This window comes from Chaetura pelagica, unplaced genomic scaffold (genome assembly GCF_000747805.2).
Source record: "Chaetura pelagica isolate M959 unplaced genomic scaffold, ChaPel_1.0 scaffold27, whole genome shotgun sequence".
Taxonomy (NCBI): Eukaryota; Metazoa; Chordata; class Aves; order Apodiformes; family Apodidae; genus Chaetura; species Chaetura pelagica.
In genome coordinates, this window is record NW_009954020.1 from 1176357 (window position 1) to 1200231 (window position 23875).

Below are 23875 nucleotides of genomic sequence, written 5' to 3' on the forward strand. Positions count from 1 at the left end.
CTCTTGGATGTAGACAGATGTTATGGGCAGTTCATTGTGTAGACTTGGAACAGACCACTTGGGTCTGGCAAGAATCAAAATGATGAAAGGATTATGCTGGGTTTTAATATATGTAAATAACACATTTCTGTATTGCTGTATGTAGACTCTAAATGCTAAGAAAATAACTAACTTAAGTAGAGGATGTGATGCCTTTTATTGGACTATAGCGTATTATGTGCTGGACCAAAATATTCTTTTCCTGAAAGTATTTCCTGTTCTTTAAGTCTGTCCTGACCAACCCTGATTCCATTTAAACAGCATTTTCTTCCTTTAGCAGGGCTGCTTCTTTCATTGGTCACTCTCCTGTCCTGGGAGGCAGTCCTTTGAACTCATTCATCTCAATAATTTGTGGCATAGTCTAAGTGGCATTTACTTGTCAGAATCACAGTCCTTGATCCATTCCAAGGTTTTGCAGAAGGGAAATTGCTCTATCCTTGTTACTGAAGCACTGTTTTATGTTTTCAGCACAGGGTCCAGTAGAGTCCGATATGAGAGCTACAGGAAACATTATTAAGACAGTAATAATAACTAAAATACTTTACACATTAACTGACATGGAACTTTCTGGCTGAGCTATGGGGTAAAGGACCATCAAGATAGGTAGAGACCAACAATGTTGATGCTATGGAAAATGGGTACTGTATAGCAACAAAACCTCTCTTCTTCCATGGATGATGTGACATCTTACTGGGTGCTTCCAGCCAAACAGTTGCAAAATATGTTTATTCTCTGTTGTAAGCCTGTCCACATTTTGGGGTCACTTTGAAAAATAAGAAGGATTTTCACTGTAAGCACATCTACAAGAAAAAACATGGTTTGATGAAAAACATTTTGCCAAAACTTTGTGTTAGGAAGGGCCTGGAGAAGGAAGAGAAGGCCTGAAACCATTCGAAATAAAATTAAGAGAGACATAATTAAGAGTCTTACCTTATTCACTGCATAAGTGCATGTGACTTGCAGCATGGAGGGGTTACATGTTTATAAAATCATAGAATTTGTGGGGTTGGAAGTGACCTTTAAAGATCATCCAGTCCAGTCCCCCCTGCAGCGCACAGGAACATTTTTAACCAGATCAGGGTGCTCGGAGCCTTGTCAAACCTGACCTTGAGTGTTTCCAGGGATGAGGCCTCCACCAGCTCTCAGGACAACCTGTTCCAGTGTTTCATCACCCTCATTGTAAAGAGTAATGTCTCATCTAAACCTACTCTGCTCTAATTAAAGGCCATTGCCACTTATCCTATCACTACATGCCCATGTAAAGAGTACCTCCTCAGGTTTCCTGTAGCCCCTTCAAGTACTGGAAGGCCACTATAAGGTCTCCCCAGAGCCTTCTCCTCTCCAGGCTGAACAATCCTGGCTCTTTCAGCCTGTTTTCATAGGAGAGGTGCTCCAGCCCTATGATCATTGTTGTGGCCCTTCTCTAGACTTGTTTCAATAGGTCTGTGTCCTTCTTGTGTTGAGGGCTCCAGAGCTGGACACAGTACTCCAGATGAGGTCTCATGAGAGAGGAGTAAAGGGGCAGAATCACCTCCTTTGACCTTCTGGCCACACTTCTTCTGATGTGGCCCAGGATGTGACTGACCCTCTGGGCTGTGAGTGCACATTGTTTGCTTATGTCCAACTTTTCATCCACTAATAACCGCAAGTGCCTTTCTGCAGGGCTTCTCTCTATCTTGTCATCCCCTAGCTTGTACTGATAATGAGGATTGCTCCTAGCCAAGTGCAGGACCTTGCAATTGGCCTTGTTGAACCTCGTGAGGTTTGTATTGACCCGTTTCTCCAGCTTCTCCACATCCCTCTGGATAACATCCCATCCCTCCGGCATGTTGACCACATCAGTCAGCTTGGTGTCATGTGCAAACTTGCTGAGGGTGCCCTTGATTCTACTGCCTATACCATTGATGTAGATATAAAACAGCTTTTAAGCAAGTTAGTTAAAAGCAGACATTAAAAGTCTCATTTTATGATACACACTTGACTGCATTGTATTTCTCACTTGGTGTTTTCTAAATTTTGAGCACTTGTCTTTGCAATGTCAGGGTTCTTTCAAAAGAGTGTCTGTGCATGAAGGAGGAGAGTAATTCCCTAGGTTTTTAATAAAGAAAATAGGATGTAAATTTAAAAAAAAACCACATGAATTCCATGAGGTGGCAACTGAGTGACATGCACATACACCCTTACACGCAGGGCAACCTTTAGATCCACTGCACAGACTTTTGCCTCTTGAGACAACTTTGTAACTGCTGGATGAGGTTCTCATCCTTTCTGCTGAGCAACACTGACAGACATTGAAATAAACAATTTCCCAGTGGAGATGTACAAAAAGCTTGCTGGTAAATATGAGGTTTAGGAGCTGTGGAGTTTCAGATAAATCTTCAGATAAATCCACCACAATTTTCTCCAGGTGGTACCTGTCCTAGTATACGATGCCACATCTAACTCCTAAACCTCTGCTGAGCTGAATTTTGCCCACTTCAAATTGGACTTGTATCCTTCTTCACAGAGCCTGTGCTTAGCAATTAGCATGGAAAACACTGAGATCAGACAAACAAAAATAAAGAAAGAGAGACTTCCTGCCCTTGGGAGCTGGCAGCAGGCAGGAAAACACAACCAGTGTGGAAGGAATTTTTAAGCACACAGTTGCCAACTGTCTCAGCTCTTGTCTGAACATGGAGAGACCCAGGGGCTTTTTGAAAGGCTAAAACTAAGGGACAAAAATGGCATGCGACACATCCTTGGTCCAGATTTAACTTTTCACCAGTTAAATTCTGAGTCTCTACCACAAAATCTAACATACTCGCTGTTATTCCAAAAAACAGTTATAAGGTTTTATTTTTATTTTTCTGAAATGGGCAATCAGTGTATTTTATCTGAATGTCCTTCTGAGAAATACATAAGGTATTTGGAATGATGTTTTCTTCAAAAATTCAGCCTAAGGCAGATAGCAAGTCTGAAAAACTTTAGCTTGAGTGGTTACAATTTGACAAAATTTTAAGCCACTGAAAATCAAAATTTCTTAGGAGTGTTGGGAGACTTCAAATGTAGGTGGTATTACCACCTCTGTTAACAATACATGTGAAAATTCAACAGCTAGATAAGGAAAATGAGACTCATGTATTAAAGTGTTGGTGTATTAATATGCATATGGAGAGAGAAAGAAAATAAAATTCTTCTTTCCATATTTTATTAATGAGACAGAATCATATGTTAGCAAGAAAAACAGACATACTTAAGAAATTAAATTGAACAGAAATAGGAACAACTCTGGTTTTATACATTCCCTTGACAAATCTCTGAAGTTTTTATGACTGTATAATCCAGTTCCTGTCACAGTTTCTGCTATGGCATCTTTCAGACGATTGGTTTTGTGCATAGTTATTAGTCTGATTCCTCTAATCTCTCATTTCTGCAGGAATAAACTCAGCTGCTTCTATGTGAGTGCTTACAGTTTCTTTTAAATGGATGTGATTCAAGTGGCCTAATGGGAAAGTGTGAGATGCAAATTTAAAGATGGCATTTGATCCTTATTACATGCCAGGTGTTCTAGAGACTGAGCAGTATATGGACAGCATTTTCCAGCTCTATTTGGAATCAAATTGTTAATAATATTAAAGCGTGATGCATCCTGTTAATTAAGAAATACAATTGGAGGAACTCCCTTCACCTACTTTACTTGGCTTGAAAGAAATACGTGTAGGCCAGTCCAGTTCCTGATCCTTGGAGAGGGTGGATTCATCCCTGCAGAGGACAGGGTTGTATTGTGGAACAGTTACACTCCTTGCAGAGCTGCTTATTTTTCCCCATTAATTACAGGGGAAGATCTATATGATTTAGATACACCAGACATCCAAGTTTTAGATGGTTAGACCTAATGGAGAAGAGACTCACTTAATGGCTGCAGTTATTCTGTTTCTTCCCTTAGGAATGAAACATACATAGATATGAATGTTCTGATGTCTTCTCAGTACTTCTACCCACCATTAGCATCTCATATATATTTCTTCCTTGTTTAGAATCAAACACTGAGCGGATGTGACCACAGCAAACTTGGTCTCTGGCTATCCAGGATCCTAGGTGAACAGTCATTCTCTGAGTCCTCTCTTCAGCATTTTACATTTCTTATCCCAACATGTTCCTGTGTCACCTACTAAAGGTAACATAGTTCTACAAAATTGTCTAAAATTACTTTTGAACTTTGTCTGAGACTTCTGCCAGATAAAAGTAATGTAAAGAAGATGTGCCTTTATGAATAAAAACTGTGCCTTTGTGAGCAAAATGCTGTTTTCGAGGATGGACAGGTCTTAATAGGATGTGTTTGTTCTTTTATGACTTAATATTCATGTGGACCAACCTAAACATGGCAAATATGAGTATTTCTACTTATCCTAGTCTATGATTTTTTGTTTTGTTTGTTTCCAGACTCTGGAAACTAATTTTTATTTTAATTCTTATTAGCAGTAATGAATCATAACAAGTTTTCTTTCACAAAACAAGAAATGCCTGCCTTCTCTTCTGACTCCCACTGTAGCTTATTCTTGGTTTTGAAACCATGTAATGAAAGACTAAATATCTGCTCCCTCACTGATACCAGCCTTGCTATCCCAGGAATCACACTATTTTTTTCCTTAATCCCTTTTGGATTTTCTCCCCATAGTGAATAGTAGAGAAGCTTCTATGACAAGAAAGACAGGATCTCAACTGAGACCTCCAAGGTTACTCATGGTTTGTAGGATTGTGGCACCCTTGGACAGAAAGCAGATTGTAGCACTACCTTTTCTTAGAATCATAGAATCATAGGGGTTGAAAGGGACCTCTGAAGATTTTGGGAAATTCTTGGTTATTCAGTCCCTCAGTTTCCTGCAGTCAATGTCCCATCTTTCTTTCTCCAGAGCATGAGATCTGTGACTGCTTTCTTCAGTCTCAGTTCTAACTTCATAGGCTGAAGAATAGATATTGTTCCACTTCCCCTTCCACCACTACTCTGAACAACACCCTGAGAATTATCTCTTTGTTTCTCAGGAGGAAGGCATCTTTCCTGGTTGTCTTGTGGGGTTTTTTTGTTCAAAATATTCCAGCAAAGAGGGAAGGATTTCTCCTCACCTTCTTCTTAAGAGTTATCCAAAGACCAAAAATATTTATGGGTATAGTTTTCTTAAGATACTTCCCATCCCATTTTCCTTCAGGAATCTCTATGTCCACAACTTGTCTCATCATATATAAAACTGATTCAGTCTCTACAGTCTCTGCCACAGCAGTGTAACCATAAACTTTGTATCCTTGAGAAGCAAAATCAAGACACAGAGGCAACTTTTAGGTATTTCACCTAGAGGAAGAATCTGAGGAAGAGGAAAATTAAGTGAAATGGAGAAGTAGTGAACTTACCTGTCACCTTGCCTCGTGTTTATTAATTGGATACAACTGTAGGAAGAAGCAACATTCAGCTTCTGGGTTCCTTCTGTGTGAAAAGCAAAGGTGAATTTCCTGACTCACTACAAAAGTTCTTTTTTTTAATGTTAGTTTTTTTTTTTTTTTTTTTTTTTTTATTTCTTATTTTTTTTTTTTCTAACATGTTTTATTAATGTTAGTTTTTTTTTTTTTTTTTTTTTTTTAATTCATATTATTGATTTATCTGACATGTTTTAAGCATCTCTTTCTAGCTGCTGCTTTCTTTTTTTCCATCCCAGACTCTGCCTGCCCTCCTCTGGTCTTTCCACACCTTCACAGGCAAAGTGCTGAAATGCTGAAATATCTGAAAACCAGAAAATGTTGTAAGTAAGAAAGAAAGTGTGAATAAAAGGGAAACTAGTTAAGGTGTTAATGCTGAATGTAATACCTGTATTTAAGTAGTGTGAGAAGCATCTACCAAGTTTATGACTCTGTTTTGTTCAGGCACCTCAAAAATCTCATTGTGAATTAATTTGTGTGGGTGAGACCTTATTTTCAGGAAAAAATAGTGAATTCACACTTCTTGAGTCCCAGTAAAATATCTGTACATACCAATCTGTATTTCTAAATTATCTTTCTCAATTTTAAGATTGAGAAGGAACTTTTCTACAAGGAACTTGTAGAAAATTAAAAATCAAAGCATAGTGTTTGCATGAAATAATGGGAAAACTTGTTCATTAGGTGTGATGTTTTCTCCTCTTCCTGCAAACTTCAATAATTCTACTAGCAATGCACAGGGAAAATATCTTCTGAAGTTTGCACAGGGAAAGAGCAAGAGAGAAAAGAATGAAAATGTCCACCACAACAGAGTACTGTTAGAAATCTCCCATCTGACTTATGCTGGCAAGGGATGTTTCAAAACAGTGAGTACCTGGAATGGACTGGTATATACAAGAAAAGGAGAACATATCCTAGAGATTCCTGTTCTTCTTTAAATTTTAAAAGCGTTCTTAAGTTATTCTTTGCATGCTATTCTAAAATATTCACAAGTATCAGTGATGTTCAGGGAGTTTGTATCAAACAGCTGGAAGCTCTTTCATGACTGATCTGATCTGACTCACCATGTCCTCATGGGTGCAATCTTTGCCATTCCCCACAGATGCCCCCTTTCACAGGGGAAACTGTAAAAGCAGCACTTTGGAAACATTAGGTAAGAAGACTTCGGATAAAGTTCAGTGCAATGAGATGTGGCTAAAGATACAGGCCCCTTGATGCAAATATTCCCAAGGAACCTCAGATAAAGCAAAGGCCACTACAGTGATTTGTGTGGTGAACTGAAACAGATCCACTGAAAGGAGCATGGATACTGGGAATGACAAGATTTAGACTATCCTAGAACTTTTTTAACCACAGAAACTGGTGTTGAGATTAAGTTCCAAATAAATGTGCTTAGTGTCTATATGGAGGTATCTCCATGTGCACTGGGTGTCTGAGATCTCATTTTAGCCCATGGTGTCAGTACAGTCTCAGGACTCCATATCCTGATTCAATTAACTGTGTTATGTATTTCTAGAACCTCAACCCAATTGTCCACAAGTATGCATCTTCTGTCATTTGAGATGTTGTATAGAATCTCAGACACCTCAATGAGATTGGAATTATAGAATTATGGAATTGATTGAGTTGGAAGAAACCTTAAAGATCATCTAGTTCCAACCCCGCTGCATGGACAGGGACACCTCCAAATAAACCACATTGCTTCAAGCCCCATCCATCTGGGCCTTTTATACTTCCAGGGATGGGTCATCCACAACTTCCCTGGACAACCTATGCCAATGTCTCACCACCCTCACACTGAAGAATTTCTTCATAATGTCTAACCTCAATGTCCCCTCTTCCAGTTTAAAACCAATAATCTTCATCCTATCACTAAAAGTCTTCGTAAAAAGTCTTCCCCCAGCTTTCCTGCAGGTCCCGTTCAGGTACTGGAAGGCTGCTAAGAGGTGTCCTCAGAGTCTTCTCTTCTCCAGGCTGAGCAACCCCACCTATCTCAGACTGTCTTCACAGGGAGGTGCTCCAGCCCTTGACAATCTTTCTGGCCCTCCTCTGAACTATCTTAAATAGGTCTAGGTCTCTCTGGACATGATGCAGGACACCAAGCTCTTCTGAAGTGGCAAATGAAGGTCAGACTTGATAGTTTATGGTCTAGAATTTTACTAGGAAACTATATAAGTAATTGAATTGAATCCTAAATCTGCAGTGGCTGTAATACATTTGATATCTTGCTGGCAGGTATACACCTATATACTAAATATTTTCATCTTGAACTGAGTCCTTCTCTGAAAAAATATTTAATACAGTGATGTCATATTACAGCAAGAGTTACCAGCTTTTCCAGCACCCAGAGATGATAATTTCTTATATTGTCATTTAAAATTTCCCCAGGCTAAAAACCAAAATACGTCTTAAACCCTTCAACATATTTCTCAAGCATTTTCTATCATTTAAAGGGCTGTGGGTTTTCTAATGAAGGCAATTTCTTTGTGTTTCACTTTCACATTTATAACTTCACAGTGATGTGGTCATAAATTGAATGCTATAAGTGTTTCCAATCTATTCTGATTAAATTTTGATATTTTTAGCTAGATATAAAGGGTTGCAACCTGTATCAGCCCTCTTCTAAGTGCTCTACAAACTCTAGTGGATACCAATCTCTAATTAGATAGCTTATAATTTAGGGCACATTCTGGTGGTGAGGAGCGTGAGTGAATTTCTCATTAGTTTGAATGAATCACTAGTTTATACAGTAACATCTTAATTTCACATAAATTAATAATGTGATTATTGGTTTAAGATATTTACAGCAGAAGAAAGTTTTGAGAAAGATGAGTAATCAAACTGTTTTGAAAAGCAGATGTTCATGTACTATTGACAGGAACTTGTACAGTTACTGTCTGTGTGAGAGGGATTTCAAAAACTCCTGCCCTCATAGAAGAATTTTTAAAGTCTGTATTTTCAAATTCATCTCATGTCCATTGTACTGAGTGGAGTTTCTGTAGTCTGTCTTAGTTCATTCATTAAAAATAGTAACAAAAATAATTAAAAAAACATGGAGGGGGGGAAGACAGTACAGGAAATCAAAAGTAGTTGTGGGTTTTCCTGTGGTGGGTTTCTTCAGTTAGTTATCATAGGCCTCCATTACACTGAAATAAATGTCTGCTTTGCAATTGGATCTCCTCTTTGTCATCAAACAAGTGAGAAGGGAGTGCAGCATGCAGCTGAAAAAAACAGGGCGACATTGTATAGGTAAAATCATAACTAAGGCCTGATCAGAAAGGCAATTGAGACTTAATCCCTGTGTAATGGAGCCACTGGGAGTTCCTCTTGCGTTAGACGTTCAGAAGTAGGCTCTTAGTAAATGTTTCTCTCTGGCATGGATGTGGACATGAGGAGTAACATATATGTACTAGATTAACTGTTACTTTCAGCAATATCTTCCCTGTTTCACTGAAGAGAGAAAAAACTTCAAGCCTGCCCCTAGGAACTAATTTAGCTTAAAATATGTGCTATTCAGCTCACATTAGTTTAGAGTTTTCAAGGTACTCTCATCAGCTTGGGTTTAACAGTTACTCTTTACTTATATTTCTGCATTTCTAAGAATTTCCCTCTACAAGAATAAAACTAACCCTTTTCTGATGTCTGACATGCCCAGCTAGAGCAGACAGGGAACATCTGGATCATCCACTTTACTAGATGTGTGTACTCCACTTTCACCCTATTATTCAATATACCTAAAATTCACCCTGTGTTTTCAATTGATCTTCCTACTTATTTCCTCCCTGAAGGCTCAAATCTGCATCCAGTGAAGTCAGTGCGAATGTTATATGAGAAAGCTCGAGCCTTTAGATTGTGATTTAACAAGGTACTTAAGCACATGCCTGGCTTAACACACAAGAACCTTCTCATTGGAAGTCACAGAAAGATTGCTACTGGCCTAATTGGGAACAAGAGCAAGCTATGAACCATTAAGCAGCTGCTGAATTCCACTGCAGCAGTGACTATTTCAGTGATGGGCTGGGTGTGAGCCCTGTGAATAGTTTACAATCTGCTTGGGAACCTTAAGAATGAAAGCAGCTCTATACCAACTGCACCCAACCATGGAATTTACCAGTCTAGACAATATCTCTGCTGGTCCACGGCCATCAAGAAGCTTGTAAAAATGAAAATTATATTTTCCAGAACAAATTGGGAATTTTATCTCCCCCAACTCAAGTCTAATCAATGAAGAGTATTTCTCAAGACTCTCAGGAGAAAGTGGAAACTATTTTTACGTCTCTCTGTCGTATGTCAGAATAGGATTTTTAAGTACTTACTTGTACATACATATATATGCATGCACTGCTACACACAGGATAGAACACATACATCTCCTAAACCTAGCAGGGCAGGACTAAGAATACTGTTCCTGAATTTGCTCTGATCTCTGTCTTCTAAAGCTAGAGAATGGAAGCAATTACCACCATTTACAAATAAATATTTGAATAAAAACCCTAGTGATTTGTTTTATAAAAGTCAGAAAATTAACAGACTGGTGAATATATCCACAGATATTGTCCCATCTTATTCTCACAATGTAATATTTGGTATTCCTGTAGGAGGTGTTTGATGTGTAGGTGAGTGTCATATGGATAGGCTGTGCAGTCTGTGGGCAGATGGCTATGACTTATGTGAGAGACAAAACAGTGGAAGATTTCACTGTGTGATGATAGATGAAAAAAGATAATTCTCATTTTTCTAGGTTGATATGATCCTCCCACTGCCCCACATATACTTCAATTTATGGCACAATGAAGGCTGTGAGATCCACACTCTTCAATTGTCTTTATCACTCTAGAAGGGAGAGCCACCCTCAAGGATGACCCAGACAGACTGTAGGGGTGGGCTAGCAGGAACCTTATGAAGTTAAATGGGGAGAGGTGTAAGGTCTTGCACCTGGGAACATAACCCAGGAATGCAGTTCAGACTGGGATCCACCTGGCTGGAGAGCAGCCTTGTGGAAAGGGATCTGGGGGTCTTGGTGGACAACAGGCTCAGCATGAGTGAGCAGTGAGCTGCAGGGCAAAGAAAGCCACCAGGGTGCTGGACTGCATCAACAAGGGCATCACCAGCAGAGATCAAGGAGTCACCATCCCACTCTACTTGGTGCTTGTCAGACCACACCTGAAGTATTATGTTCAGTTTTGGTCCCTGCTCTACAAAAAGGATGGGACAGGCTGGAGAGGGCCCAGAGAAGAGCCATAAGGATGATCAGAGGACTGGAGGACCTGCCATATGAGCAGAAGCTGAGAAAACTAGGTTTGCTCAGCCTTGAGAAGAGAAGGCTTTGGGGAGACTTATTACCATGTTTCAGTGCTTAAAGGGTGGCTACCAAGGAGGTGGAGACTCCCTATTTACAAGGAGTCACATGGAAAAGACAAAGAGCAATGGGCACAAGCTGATCCTGGGGAGATTCTGACTAGACACAATAGGTAAATTTTTCACCATGAGGAGAGTCAGGCATTGGAATAGTCTCCCAAGGGAAGTGGTAGATTCCCCCACATTGGACAGTTTTAAGTCTTAGCTTGAAAGGGTGCTGAGCCATCTCATGCGAAATGTAGTAGCACCTAGAAAGGTTGGGCCAGATGATCCTTGAGGTCCCTTCTAACCTGGCATTCTATGATTCTGTGATTCTATTACTTGCCCACAATAAAACATCATAATCCATAATGTGCCAAGGAAAGCACTTTATGCTTTAGGTCATGATTCAGTGAAGGAGTGGCAAAGCTTTCTTGTGATTGTACTGTCTCCTACCTACAGGCAAATGTGAAGCTATGACAGAGCCAATGCAGCACCCTGGATCTCCTCCAGCCTAACTGCAAGCCTCACCCAGGCCCAGGTGACTTAAGGCGCACACCAATGGCACCAGTTCTGTGCCCAGAATGTGCAATAGGATGGTTCTCTGGACCATGTAAGACAGCTTCAGAGTAAATGTATATACCACTGGATATCTAACACACTCTGTGCCTTCACCTTGGCTAGGCTCAGGGTTAGATGATGACATTTGGAAATACTTTTCTATTGTTATTGCTGCTGCTTACCCCTAAAAAGCTGTAGTCTAGCCTAGTCATTCACTATTTTGTGTCTTAGTCATTAAGGGCTGTTTGCACAACACCCAGGAAAATGGCCTTACAGTGCTGAGTAGAAGAGGGGCTGCCACACTTTCATGGGTTCACTCAAGTAACTGTGTCCATAAATCACCTATTTTTCTTCTTCTGTGTGGTTATTTATCTGAGATCTGTGCATTGTGTCTGGAATGCAAACCTGCTTTATCTGAAGTTGTAGTTGAGGTCTGTGTGTTATTTATTTCAAACTGACATAGGAAAACAGTTGAAAAATCTTTCTAATTTAGGCTTTTCACTCTAAACTTCTATATCAAGACCTGCAGTCCCATCTGGCTACATAATTTGGCACAGTGATCAATGGCAGCTGTACACATCTCTGGCCACAATGAGGTAGCTCAAAGAGATACCTCCCTGTTTGTACCTACAGTTACAATAATGTCATGGCAGCTCTGTGAGTAGCCTGAAAAGTCGCTTGTGTTGAAGGGTTTCATATTAGGTGAAAGTTGCAGCAACGATAACAGGGGCACAGAAGATGTAATTTCAGAAGCATCACAGTATTTCTCAGGCAAGCTTATTAGGGAGGTATGTGTTGTCTTGAAGTGAAATGAAACTCTCCTTTAAAGGGTTACTCTTCAACACCAATAGACACCAATAGACACAAATTGCTCATTGGTCCGAAACGTTGTATGAGGAAATTACTAAAGTGCTGCTCCTGGGTTGAAAGTTGAAAGCTGGAGAAGAACAGAAAGATCACTGGCCCCCAAAGAGCATATCACTTCTGCAGAATGGTTAGACCAAAGAAAGCCATCTGCAAACACTCTGACTATTTCATTATTGGGAACAGCAGCAGTCATCAAGTGGGGGAGGCTGTGGCCTCAGCTTTAAAGCAGAGCATTGTCAGATTGGTTCTTTTGCTTAAAGCTGTGCATAAAATGTCAAGTTATTTAGGGTTTAGGAAATGTTCAGGGATGTTTGTAAAAAATTTGGACAGAAAGACATCATTTTTCTACATGCTTGACTTTAAAGGACAAACTTAATGTTTGCTTAGTTAAAGAAAAGGCCGATATTAAAAGGTTAGTTGACTTTACTTTGGACCTTTATAATTCTGAAGGGATAGGATATCTGGTGTTATAGAAACTATATTTGCATGTGGAGATGTGAAGACAAGGAGCCAGGATTCCATGAGGGATTTCAGGTGTCTGGCCAAAGCACAAGTAAAGTCATAGAATGATTCAAACTCATTACAACTGATGAAAGTGACTGAGCAACTGGGCTCCTGTGCTGCCTCAGGAGCACCAGGAGGAATAATAGAGCATCCCTCTGCATCCTCCCAGTCACCCAAACTGCTTTGAGAAACATATCTGCTCATTTCCTCACTTTTCCCAATATACCACATAGTTCATCCTTCTTGTGGCTCTTCGGCCAGCCCTATGTATTTCAAAAGGACCATAGTAAAGAGCAGTTGCATATGTTGAACTGTGAGTGCTGAAAAACTATTGTTTTTCTGGCTTGACCTCAAATTCTCAGGCTGCCTCTGATCACTATTGTTCAAGTTTTGAGGCAGAATAATTTATTTCTGCAGCATGTCATGTGCTCTTATTTTTAGCTTATTTGGCAATTCCTAAAGTGTTTGTTTCTAGTTCTAATTTCTTTATAACTACATCTGTTGGGTTGGGGCTCAGTTCAGGAAAAACAATGACTGTGATTTTATTGTTTATGAATGCTCCAAGTGCATGGCTCTGCTCAGATAACTAGACAGAAAGTCACAATTTCAAAGTGCTATTGCTAGATGACTTAGGCTTTTTTCCAAAAGGAATTAGGCACTTAGAAAGCTGATTCCCTCTGAAAGTAAAGAGTATGCAAGAGACCTTTGACTTGAGACCTGAGGCTTGGAATCTGAGGCTTGAGTATTTGAGATTTTACTCTTTGACTGTGATCCAGTAAATTGCATCTTGTGGCCTACTCATTGCAAGTAGTCCCATTAAACTGTGTTTACCTCACCATGAGTGAACTATATTATGACCTCAGTAGGGAAACAAGTAGTGAGTAACAGAAACAGATGGAACGGATGTTAAAAGAGGGAACATTATGATTGTATGTGACTGCTATCTCAGGGCTCATTTCTTTTCCTGTCTCATCATCCTGGTAAATATTATTACTATTTCCAGTAATTAATAGAAGCTCGGTTGGCTTGATGTGCTCATACAGCCCCCTTTTCACTTGCTTATCACTTGGCTGAAGTGTAGGTACTCAGACTGAAATTGTTTAATCTGCTCCAGTTTCTTTGTGGTTGGTTGGCTTGTTTCTTTTTCTTTCCTTTTGGATTCTTTGAGACTGTGCCACAGAGAAGCTTTTTGGGGTATGAGGATGGGGGTAATACTTTTTTATTCACCATGGAAGTGTTTTCCTGAGAAGCCATTTTGATGGAGAGGCTTTGGCCCTTAAAGCTTTGAAGCAAATAATTGAATTTTGGCAAAGGATAGAGTCTTTTGCTGTCTTTGTAAGAATGTGGCAAAATCGTGTGTGTCTGAAAAGAATCGCTTTCCACAAGCTGAGACATTGTTAAAGATCAGGGGGATCAGTTCCCTGTCTTGACAGAACATGTCCTATCCTAACAGTCAATGAGGACACTCGTTACCAGAGCTGCAGAGCTGGAGCAAGACTTCTTTAGAACTAGTCTTCCTTGTGTCTTGCTCCCTGGGATTGTGGTGGCAGCAGTCACGAAAAGTTAGATAGAAGAGAGTGTCTGTTCCGTCAGTGTTCCCTCTGCTAATGCCATCTCTGGGAATGGGTCCAGCTGAACCAGGGGTGTAAGTGGAGATGAGAAGGAATTGTTCAGTACCTCTGTCAGAAGGAGTAGAAGAATCTCAACGAGAAGTCTTAAATATGAGAACATTGAAACAACATTGGGGATTCATCCAGAAATTGGTCTAGTTGCCAAAATCAGCATCCACTTTGTATCCAAAAACTTAAATGAGTTTTTGCTGTCACATTTCATTTTCCATTCTAGAGCATCTCATAATTTACATAGTTTACAAACTATACAGAGGGAGATAGGGATGCACTTGTGACCACTTTCCAGGTGAAAAGTGACTCTTTTTTCTTTTTTCTTTACTACACACTTCAGTGTTACTCGGTTAAGAGTGAAAGAAGAAAAGGGACACTCACCTTTCAGAACTTCAGGGAGAACCTGATCTGCAGCATTTGCTTCTCTTAGCTGGAGTTTTGCCAGCTCATCAAAGCTAATATCCCTTCTTCTGCAAATAAATGCCAAGGGATCTTTAATTAGCTAAAATAATCAGCAGTCAAGACCTTGATTTTTCACTTAATCTGAAAATAGCACAGTGCCCCTTATTAAGAGTGAAAGAAGAAAAGGGACACTCACCTTTCAGAACTTCAGGGAGAACCTGATCTGCAGCATTTGCTTCTCTTAGCTGGAGTTTTGCCAGCTCATCAAAGCTAATATCCCTTCTTCTGCAAATAAATGCCAAGGGATCTTTAATTAGCTAAAATAATCAGCAGTCAAGACCTTGATTTTTCACTTAATCTGAAAATAGCACAGTGCCCCTTAGCACATTGCTGGAACATTGGCAATGTACCAACACAGAGAATATAGTGCCAATTACTTAATAATACATTTCCTGCAGCTTCTTCTACATTTCAAGTTGAGTTCATCTCAATAGTGGGAGAAGGGCATTGTCATTTCTGTGGTTTGTGGTAGGGGGATTCATGCTTTCTTTGGAAATTATTTTGTAGGGCTGTTTCAGAGCTTATGTATTCATTCACTCAAACACTAAGATAGCAAACTCTAGTGGTCAGTATGGTGTGGTGGAAAGGAGTGGAAAAGGCAGTTCTGATATATGCTATGATTTATTACCATCACAGGTGAAACTAGGGCTCCACCCTTTGTGCTGTTCTTATACACCACAGACTTCTGTTCTCAGCATAACACTTTAACACCTGCTTCAACTCCTCATGTCCAGCAATAGTACATCTGTTAAGGGCTGAGCAAAATACTTGCAGAAGTTTCAGAGGTGTTCCAAAATAACTGCAAATAGCCATGGGACCACTGTACCAGCAACCTGTTCCTGTGTGTCTTCAGCAATGATCTGTTCCTACGGCTCCTAAAAATAGTTGTGAAAGAAAGCTGCCTGCCTGCTCCTGCCTTGCAGATCAGTTCATCCTCTTTTTTAGGTGCTAAGCCAAAATTAACAGAACTTAGCAACTTGTAAGCATGCTCTGATATATCTCTCACCTTCAAATACTCTTCAGCATGCCCAGCAACATGGTATATGGTAGGATGAGGACTCCTTAAAAGAGCTACTTACTATGTCCTGCAGGAAAGATGTCCCAGTGTTGGTGAAGGCTGCAGACTGGGTGCAGCAGGGAGCAGAATGCTGTGGTGGAATTGGACACAATGGGAAAACACTGCCAAGGGCCAAATTCATGGCACAAAGACTTGTGACCTATTTTGACAGAGTTTTGTTTGGTTTTGATTTTTACTGGCAATACTAAAGTGAAAAAAGAAAAGAAGACTATAATGAGAGCCAAGTAATCTGGTATAAATAAGTACAGTTCTGTCCAAGTCAACAGACTGAGATTGGCTTAATTCAGAGCTAAACATCTATATAAATGCAAGGTAGCTCTCTCCATGCCTGTAATATGTCTCTTGGAAGAAACAGCAATAGGACCTCATGTCACCATTAACTAGAGTTTTATTGTGATGACACCACGACTGCCTGTAGTCCCTTATGTTACCGTGTTGGACAGTACATGACCAGTTCATTTGGGGGTGTATTATATTGCAGTTTCCAACTATTTTGCTGTTACTGTTTAGTAGCTTGTCCTTGTTCTCACTAGTACTGACATGAAGGACCATGATTCCTAGCTTTCATCACAGATGTGATCAACCATACACTTAATTTTCTCAATGCTTCTGCTCCACCCTTGAACAATTTCTTCTCATGGAATCCCACTAGCACCAATAAAGTTTTTCTAAGGATATCCTCAAGCCTCAAAGCACCACTTTGAATAGAACAGAAAATATTTTTATCCCCACTTTACAGACAGGGAAATAGAGGTTTTTATATTACTTCCTCATCATGTATATGATGATATATGTATATGATATATGTATGTATGGTATATACTCTTAGATTAAAAGCTAGAATGAGAGCACAAGTATTTTGTCTTCTAGCCTTGTGTTAATGTTCATGTTTCTCTTTCTTTCAAGAGATCCTGCTTAATAATTAAAATAACAACAAATACGGCTGAAGTAAGAGGTTCAGCTAAGGTTTTCTGGAAGGCTATATATAGAGAGCTTTCAAGCAAGAGTCACCTTTTTCTTTCTTTTTCTTTTTTCTTTTCCTTTTTTTTTTCTGCTCTGAGCCTCCATTTCCTGCTTTCTTTGAAAAATTGTACTACGAATTATCAACAAGAGGTCACACTCCCTAGCGTTCAGCAGGTGTTGCCAAAGCTGTACGGCCTGTTCTTTAAAGTAACATCTTGCGTGTTCTGTTTCACATATGGCCTCTGAAACTTGTAGGTCATGCACAAATACAATGGTGGTCTTTCATGACCACAAGAGTTTCTAAATCACCGTGTTGTGCATTCTTTCCATCTGTGTGACTTATTCTGGTCACAAACCTTAGCAAAGAATGATCCTCGTATACTCAAGATCTTGAGACTCACACCTCTCTTCCCTCAAATGTGAAGTCACTTGGTTCACAGCTCTTTGCAGGGTTGTGTTCAGCTCTTGGGTTTGCTATGAAATAGAAACAGGCCTCCTCTAGGTCATATCAACTGTCCATCCAACCTAGAGGCCTCCTGCTAACAGTGTCCATGCAAGGATGTCTATTGAAGAAAATACGTCTAGGGCAAATGTCCTTTGTCTCTGCAGTCTGCCAGCTTCTAGGTGAAGGGAGCAATTATGCAATTTTCTGATGTGAGCACAGCATCCAGAACTATTGGAAAGGAAGGTCATGAAGAAGGAATCAGGGTTGCTTTTGAGAAATATAAACAATGTATTTTCAGTTCCTACTGGATCAAAGCTGGACATGGAAATGATAGACTGAATTAGAGGAAATAATGGAATCTATAAGGGTTCAGAGCCTCTCCTTTGCAGGATGTTTGGTACCTACAAGGGGACTAGCAATTGGAAGATTAGAATAACAAGGACTAGGAACATCTGTGCAGATTAATAAGAACTACAGTTTTGCTACCTAGTATTGATATATGCTTAAATCTTAATGTATACTCTCTCCCAGAAAGAGCAAATTAAGACTTTTAATTTATTTTTTAACTTTACGTTACTCATTACAACAATGCATTTCAGTAGTGATTAAGTCACTGCAAAACTCTGCTGATTCAAGGATTTCTGAATGTTTAAAAGTATAAGTGTTGATTATCTACGTGCTACCTCTGCAGTGAAATATCCCACTCAGGTCAGTGCTGACCCTGATGTCTTCTAGCAATTTGCAGGATTTTTAAAGAAATGGCTGATGACATTTACAAATGAAAAACACATGGATCCCAGAAGATAAGTACATTGGTCTCTTGTTTCGAGCTTTGGTGTCAAGAGAACTGAAACACTTTGTAAAAATGCAAGTGAAAACAAGACTTACTTGGTATCTTAAAGCATCAAATTCAAATCCAGTCATCAGAGCAAGCTACATCTGCTATGCATGTGTGATAAATATGAGGCCATGAAAATCCTATTAAGGATTTTTCAAGCTTTACCAAGTAGTAAGCTTTCCATGTAGTAAACTGGATCCACAGTCGAGCTCTAGTGCATTCATTCTAGCAAAGAAATTGTCCACAGCACAGGATTCCTACAAGGTGTCAAGTTAGATCAAGGAGTATTGTGTTTTTGGGGAGGAAAATTGTAAAAGGTGTGTGAGAGGCTCACAACTGGATGAACATTTTGTCTTTTTTGTTTCATTTGGGGATTCAATTTTTTAAAATGTTGAATGTTTAAATGATACCTGGTTTTAAATCCAGTAACACAAATGGTGCAATTTTTTTCCCCTCATAACATTACAGAAAACCTGGCCACACAATTCTTGTTAATCTATCAAGAGCTGAGGACTATTGATCTAGTAATCTGATTTCCTTGTAAATATTTTCATTTCCTTTATACCTTTCTTGATAAAAGCAAGTCTCAGAAAGGAAGCACATTTTTATTTGAAACCTTTGAGTTGAGAAGAAATCATTGCTTCCTTGTTAAGGTGCTCCATTAGCTCATTGCCTGTGTTACTCAAAAGTGTTCACAATTTTTCTTCTGAATTTGTTCAGTTATCAGTTTTTCTTACATTGACTCTACAAAGGCTTCTTTGGACCCAAGATTTCTCTGTAGAACAAATTATTGTTTGGGATTGCATTCTTTGTCCAAATAGTTTCTCTGTGTTCTTTCTCAAAGCAGCCTCTGTCATCACTGTCTTTCATCACAACACAAATTGTTTCTGTAGCATCATATCTGCATCTCGTTTTTTCTGTAGGAAGACAGGACATAGTGACAAAAACTAGTCAATGGCCCTTAAAAATGAGCTGCATTCTCCTTATATCTTTTTTGACTTACTAACACAGTTGATCTTCTGAATTGCTACAGCTACACGTGATTCTGAAGTAGGCCACATTGAAAGTAACCCATAATTGCAAAATTGTACTTTGTGGCTTGGGTGTTCAAGTAAACTCATCCATCTATAGGAAGACTGGATCAGGAGGTATGGACTTTGTTTTGGAGGGAAAGGTTCTCACTTTTCAATCTTTAATTGTTTACTCATACTTAAAAAGGATATGCAGCAGCCCTTGGACAGAGATTACCAGCAAATATAGGTCCCCAGAGTCATCATGATGGTCAACATTGTAGGCATGTAGCCCAATACTTCCTAATGACTTAATTCCAAATAAACGAGAAAGACAGAATTTTTGAAGTTTAAACTAGAGATTGAAAACTTACTTCATTTAATTTCTGACTCACCCTTATATTAGTAGGATAACAGTATCTTTGAGAGTCAAAAATATAGGAAAATCTTATAAATTTAGATTTATGTTGTATGGTAGTTTCCCAGATTTTTAAATGTTCCCCCTTTTTTCTCTCATGTATTGGCCAAATGAAGGTTCATGAAACAATTATTATTTCACAAACTGATCAGAGAAGTTGGCTGATTTTTTAAAGAACAGTTTGTTTGTAAGATGCTAAACTGGTGCTATAATTTCAATCTGTCTTGAATAGTTATGCTTTGTGTTTGAACTTCAATGAAATTGAGGTTGATATTTCATAGTTTTGATGAATATTGAACATTTTGGTAGCAATAGATATTGATGTATAACTGTATACTTTACTGGTATCACATTATATCAGCTCTATGAATGCCAGAATAGACTCAATGTGATCTTTAACATCTCTGATATAAGATGTGAATAATGAGGTGATACTGAGTAATAACATAATTGGCAATCTGAAACAGTCAATCAAGTACATATGTCTGTATTTTTTGTCTTCAACATACTCTTCCCTTCATTCTGCCTCAAGACACACTGAGGGAGAACTGCATTGCAGTGTAAATAAATCTTGGTTGAGGTAAAGTGGGTAAAACTTTGTCATTAAAAATGGAAGACTGGACTGTTGAAACTCTGGAGAAATGTGCTGAGCTTTTAGTGAACTGCTTTTGTGCAAAACTCCAAAATAAAATCTTTGAATGGAAAAGGAACCCTTTGATTTTCAGAACTGCAGTTTTACCTACTTGATTTTTAAAAATGTTTTATAATAATGAATTTAGTAATAGCAAGCACTTTCAAACTGAGGTGAAACAAGATGTTCTGCTTGAATTAATTTAGCATGAACAGAAATAATTTTATTTTTAAAGTTAGGAATTCTGAAGATACATTTTCATGGTGATTCAAAATCAAATTATCAGAAATTTTCATAAAAACACTGAAGCAAAACCCCAAATACCCACTCAATTGTAACACAGAAAATTTCTCATGAACCAAATGATACAAAGATATATCTTGTGTTGCTGGAAGATAAATATATTTCATGCACAATGCATACTACTGTGTTGGTATTTATGACCAAGGAAATTATCAACTCATCAAGTGCATCAACCACTTAACGAGATTTTTTAAAAGCACATTGTTATACACTAGAATCATAGAATAGTTTGGATTAGAAAGGACCTTTAAAGGCCATATAGTTCAATCCTCCTGCAGTCAGCAGGGACATCTTCAACTACATCAGGTTTCTCAAAGCCCCATCTAACCTGACCTTGAATGTTTCCAGGGTTGGGGTATCTAACACCTCTCTGGGTAACCTGTGTCAGTGTTTCATCACCCTCATAGTAACAAATTTCTTCCTAATGTCTACTCTAAATCTACCCTGTTTTAGTTTAAAACCACTACTTGAAAGTCTCCAGAGAAGGAGACTCCACAACCTCTCTGGGGAAAAATGTCTGTCCCCATCAAAGGCAAAATGAAGCTGAAGAATAGAAGTGAGAGAATAGAATAGAACAGAATGGAATAGAATATTTCAGTTGGAAGGGGCCTACAACAACCATCCAGTCCAACTATCTGACCACTTCCTGGATGACCAAAATTTAAGGTATGTTACTAAAGCCATTCCCCAAATGCCTCTTAAACAATGATAGGCTTGGGGCATTGACCACATCTCTAGAGTCCTGTTCTAATGTTTGACCACCCTCTTAGTAATTAAATGCTACCTAACATCCAGTCTAAACCACCTCTGGTACAGCTTTGAACCATTCCCACACATCTTACGACTGAGTACCAGGAGAAGAGCTCAGCACCTCCTTCCCTGCTTCCCCATCTCAGAAGCTGTAGGGAGCCATAAGGTGATCACTCAGTCTCCTTATTTCCAGACTAGACAAACCCAATGTCCTTATCTGCTCCTCATAGGACACACCTTCCAGCCCTTTCACCAGCTTCATTGCCCTCCTCTTGATGCATTCAAGTACTTTGATATTTTTCTTAAGTTGTGGTGCTCATTGACTGCACGCAGTGCTCAAGGTCTCAGCAACTCTGAACACCTCTTTGACCTGCTGGTGATGCTGTGTTTCATGTCTCTAAGGATGGGGTTTGACCTCCTGACTGCTAGGGCACACTGGTGATTCAGACTGAGCCTGATGTCCACCAGCACCCCCAGATCCCTTTCTGCAGGGCTGCTGTCCCAGTTATACTCATGACTAGTGTTATTCCATCCCGGTTGTGTTCAACAGCATCTCATTAATCACTGTCCACTGTTCCAATCCATCTAGATCCCTTTGCAAGTGGGGATAGACCCTGGTTTAGTACAATCAGCAAACTTGCTATGGGTGCATTCAACTTCTACATCCAGCTCTGGTGTCCAGTCACCAGACAGGTGTGATCTGCACTACAATCCTTTGAGCTCTGCTATTCAGTCAGTTCTTCATCCAGTGCACCATATACCTGCTCATCTCAGAACTGGACAACTTGTGCAGAAGGATGCTGTGAGGAAGAGTGACAAAAGACTTATTAAAATCCAGAAAACTGAAGTAATGCTTTCCTTTCATCCACGACATTGCTGATTTCATCATATCGTATCGTATCATATGGAAGGATATAATCATATCACGGAAGGATATTAAATTAATTAAACAGAACTTTCCCTTTGTAAACCAGTGTTGACTGTGTCTGATCATAGAATCATAGAATCACTAAGGTTGGAAAAGATCTTCAAGACCATAAAGTCCAAACTTCAGCTCTACACCCCCATGACCACCAAATCACCTCATGAAACATCACATCTACAACAAGGCTACAGAGATAGCGGATGGTGGCAGAGCAACTGACATCATCTACCTGGATTTGTGCAGGGCCTTTTACACTGTCCCACATGACATATTAGTCTCCAAACTGACAAGACATGGATTAGACAGATGGACCACTTGGCGGGTAAGGGATTGGCTGGATGGCCACACCCAGAGAGTTGTGGTCAATGGCTCAATGTCCAAATGGAGGCAGGGGACAAGTGGTGTCCCTCAGGGGTCAGTATTGGGACCAGTGCTGTTTAACATCTTTGTTGGAGACACGGACAGTGGGATTGAGTGTATCCTCACCAAGTTTGCTGATGATACCAAGCTGTGTGGTGTGGTTGACACCCTAGAGGGAAGGGATGCCATCCAGAGGGACCTTGACAGGCTGGAGAGGTGGGCCAGTGCCAACCTCATGAAGTTCAACAAGGCCAAGTGCAGGGTCCTGCACCTGGGTTAGGGCAACCCCAGGCACAAATGCAGGCTGGGGGAAGAATGACTGGAGAGCAGTCCTGAGGAGAAGGACTTGGGGTGTTCCCGCCACCTCCCTGGGCAGCTTGTTCCAATGCCTCACCACTCTTTCTGGGAATAAATTTTTCCTAATATCCAACCTGAACCTTCTCTGGCACAACTTGACCCCATTTCCTCTCACCCTATGGCTGGTCACTAGGGAGAAGAGGCCAACACCCACCTCACTACAACCTCCTTTCAGGTAGTTCTAGAAGGCAATGAGGTCTTCCCTCAGCCTCCTCTTCTTCACTCTGAACAGCCCCAGTTCCCTCATCGTCTCCTCGTAAGATCTGTTCTCCAGGCCCCTGGAGCCATCTGAGCTGATGAGTCTCCTTGGCAGTGATTATCCCACAAGAACATTTAATTAAGTGGCGTGGGGGATTTCCTCCTTTATTCTGCTCCAGGCTTACTCACAGATCCCACAGATGCAGATCTGTCAAATGGCAGACTTACTTTTTTTCCCCTCCCAAACCTCCAAGAATTTAAAGATTTCTTTTAGAAAAATAAAATTCCCTTTTATTGTGACTCAGACTTACTCAGGCCAGTCCAGTCTATGCAAACACACATGCAGCTTTAAAGCATTTGTGAACAAACTGGGTTTCTTTGCTGGTTTGCTGAGACTTGGCAGTTCAGTTCCTTGAGGAAAAAAAAGAAAGAGAGATTCACATCTATTTTTGCTTGATTTTCAGACGTGCTGAGTACCTCCTGTGGACTTTGAGAGCTGTTCATCTGAAAATCAGGTCACTGATGTGAGGCTGGAAAGAGAAAGCACAAGGAAAAAAAAGGGCTCTCATTTTAAAACACAAATGTTTCTGTGATTTGAAGAAAATAAAATGAATAAAGAAACCTGGTTTTAAAGGTCTTATTTGGAGCTAGGACTGAACTCTGTATTTCACACTGAATTCACAACTGAGAAATGTCTGTGTGCAGAAAAACACTGACAGTTGCCTATTTTTTAGCATAAGCAGAGTTACTTATCTCCCCAGA

The 23875-nt window shown here is 39.7% G+C and overlaps 1 pseudogene; it reads right to left on the reverse strand.

Moving 5' to 3' along the window:
* Nucleotides 1–495: 495 nt before the first annotated feature.
* LOC104392845 overlaps nt 496–23875 on the reverse strand; it is a 165833-nt pseudogene continuing 142453 nt past the window's right edge.